This window comes from Pteropus vampyrus, unplaced genomic scaffold (assembly GCF_000151845.1).
Source record: "Pteropus vampyrus isolate Shadow unplaced genomic scaffold, Pvam_2.0 Scaffold40, whole genome shotgun sequence".
Classification (NCBI taxonomy): domain Eukaryota; kingdom Metazoa; phylum Chordata; class Mammalia; order Chiroptera; family Pteropodidae; genus Pteropus; species Pteropus vampyrus.
The window spans coordinates 2,610,276-2,613,730 of NW_011888821.1; positions in this window are offsets into that span (position 1 = coordinate 2,610,276).

A 3,455-nucleotide genomic window follows, 5' to 3' on the forward strand; every position below is an offset into this window, starting at 1 on the left:
TTACGATGTCCCCATACCATGGGATGCCATGTGACCTTGGATAGGAAGGAATGAGGCAACTATATTGTTTGCATGGAAAAGATGTACTAGATATATACTAAAATGGGAAAGAAAAGGTAGATTTCACAGTAAGCTGCGTACTATGTCTTTTATATTAAAAGTGTTTACATACATTTATTGAAGAGTCTGGAAATATGTTAAAAAATGAAAGTGTATATTAACCCATGTTTTCTGAGTCACCAAGTTCTACTGACTTTAAATGTATGTGAAGTTTCCAGATCTTAGCTGAAAGATGTCATATTCTTATTAATTCATACAGGCCTCCCAATTCCAAGGTTGGAGGAATTGGGAGTGTTTTCCCAGGGCTTTTGGGTGCTAGTCTTTATTGAGAGAGTTCATGTACTGGTACAGTACTCAGTTCTTTTCTCGTTTATTCTCATTTAATCGGGAGAGCAAACCCTATGAGTTTCTGTCATCATCTCCATTTATGATGCCCAGAGAGACTTAGTAATTTGCCCAAGGTCATTCGGCTAGGAGGTATCTGTACAATTATTTAGAAAGCCAAATTAGATGGCACCACCTCATCACCATCAGAAAGAAAATACAATTCAAGTCAAACCAGATCATTCCTTGATACTTAAGTTTTTTCCACTTCTGAGCCTTTGTGGCCTTCTGTTCTGAGGGGCTCTCCCTTTCAGAGGCCTTGTCTGTGATTTAAGGCCTAGTAAAAATGCTTCCTTCCCCAGGAAACCCTCCTGGATTCCCACCACTGGGAAGTACCCCTTTATCCACCTCACTAATCTGACTTTTAGCACAAGCTGCTTTTCACAATTGCTTCTTGTGAACCTTGTCCCACAGCCCTTGCAGGTTGGCCATGAGCACCCACCAAGTGTTGATGAGGAATAATGTTGTTGATTAGGTTTTATAAAGGTCAGTTCAGAATGAAAAAAATCATCTGTCAGTTAGCCTGGTCTCCAGAGTCGTGCATGTGTGTATGGGTGTGACAGAGAGAGAGAGAGAGAGAGTGTCATTGAAGGCCCTGGCAAGTCTCAGAAAAATCTCTTATCACAGAAAATATATTAAAATGAACTCAGATTACACTTTTTTTTTTTGCTGTAAAAATAACTGAAGATTTTTAGATTTTTTTCTATTGTAATCATTGGAAAAAATTTTTTTCCTATTATAGAATAACTTGCGTTTTTTTGTTTGTGCCTGTATAAAATATGTAGACTCTAGGCTGTGTGCCTCTAATACCGGGCGGACAAAGTACCCTGCCCGTTATGCCCTCCGACTTTGGTAGGCCTGATGAACTTGGGTTTCCCCTATAACTTTTACTTTTGCCTGGCGCGTCCTTTCCCCCATGGCCTCCATTCCCTTTTCTTCCTAAATCTTACTTATGTTTTTAGATTCAACCAGGCACAAGACTGCCAAGATCCCTGCCCTCTAAGAACTTACTTTTTGGTGAGAGAAGCATAAGAAAACACATCAATAGCAGATCATTTCGTAGTGATACAGGGTATGAAAAAAATAAAGACAAGCAATAGGAGCGAGTGTGGAGGGCGCTTTAAAGAGGCTGGTGTGATTAGGGCTCTGTGTTCACGGGCCATTTGAGTAGAGCCCTAAGGACTGAGTTGGAAAAGATTTTCGAGAGAGGAAACTGCTGAGAGGAAACTGCTAGGGCAAAGGCCCTGAGGCAGAAAAGGACTAAGAGGCCAGGGAGAACAAAAAGAAGGCCAGAGTGGCTGAGCAGCACGCGCAGAGACTGGCTGAGACGAAAACAGAGGAGACGGGGCCGGATCCTTCAGGGACTTGTAGGTCAGGGTGAAGAGGTCAGATTGTATTCCAGGGGTGATGGATTTAAAGCCAAACGGCTTTGTAGGAGCGCACTCCGGCAGTGAGTGGGAGATGATGCTCCTGGCTGACCTCTCTAAGCCCCCAAAGGCATAAGACCCTGCCGTCAGCGTGTAACCTAGAGGGCCAGTATTGCCTCTGTGCGTTCATCGCCCGTTTACGTGGCTGCTTCCTCCCCAGATCTTGAACCCAAGGGAAAGTCCTCGGCCGGTGACCGCGACGGGCAGCACCGCATCTGGCTCGCAGCGGGGCTCAGAGGCCCCGTCCGCCGCAGGGTTGACAGAACGATTGCGCACGGCGGGTTAACCAGAGGCCAGCGCAGAACTTTTTTCTCCCTGGAAGCGGGGCCGCCCACTCCACGAGGACACGCGGGTTCTGGCCGGAGGAGACGGAGGCCGGCGCGTGACGCAGGCGGCCGCACGTGGCCCAGGAGTGTGCTTTTAGGGACAGGTGCGGGGGCTGCCGCACTCGCGGAGGCGCAGACATGCCCGGGCTTCGGCGCCCTCTCACGTTCGGGTTTATTGTTTCGCGGGCGGCGGGGCGCCAGCTGCGTTCTCGTTAGGAGACGGTGTCCCAGGAGGGTACCGGGATGCCTTCAAGGGTCGGGCCGGAGAGCCACCCAGGGGCTCCCCATGACTCCCCGTGTGCGTACAGGTCGCCCACCAGCTCGCAGTAAGGGCTCGCTGGCCTCGCAACTTGGAAGTTTTTCTTTGGGCTCTGAGGCTCAATGTGACTATCTTAGAAATGGGACTCTGAAATAAACAGAAGGGGAAGCACTTTGCAAACTTGGACACAAGTTCGGCGTTTTAGTCACTTTCTCTACTTCTCTTCTCGCTTTGGAAGCCCAAGGGGCCGGACTAAGCAGGCTGTCACCCGCCACACCCCTCCATCACCGCGGCGCTCTGGCCAGCCTCTGCTTTGCGTCTCCTGGGGCCTGGAAAGGCCAGAAGAGCCCAGCGGGGTGCGGTCGCTGGGCCGGGTCACGTGACTCCCTGGACGCCTCGCAGCTGGGGCAGCCACCAAATACGCCTGCGCACCTCTTCATCTTTTTTTTTTTTTTTTTTTGGTTGGCCGCAACGCAACCACTGGTCAGCTCCTCCCCCTCCTTCGACATCATCCTCCCTGACATTGACTCCTTTCCCCCCGCCCCTTGGTTGTCAGGCAGACACGCAGGACAACCAATCACAGCGCTGTATTCAGACACCGGCACGCGGAACCGGTCGGATAGGGCCAATGGGAGCCCTTGGAGCGGGCGCGCCCCAATCGGGCAGGGGAGCTGGGACCGAGTGGGCGGTGCTTTCCTAGTCAGCATGGGGGCGGGGGAGGGCGGGGACCAGCAGCCGCAGAGGCGTCGACAGCGCCGGCGACGACGTTCCTCAGTCTTCGGGGTGGGCTCGGCGGCGCAGCCCGGGCTTCGCGGAGGGCTCGGTTGTCAGCAGCAGCGGCCCTAGAATGGTCCGCGGCGCCATGGGGGGGCGGTAGACGGGCTCAGACTGGCGAGGCGAGGGGCGGCGGTGGTCATCCGGTCCGCGGCGACTTTCGGCAGGGCCCAGGGGTGGGGAGGCCCGGGGCGGGGGTCGTCCCGGGCAGCGCGGGGCCGTGGG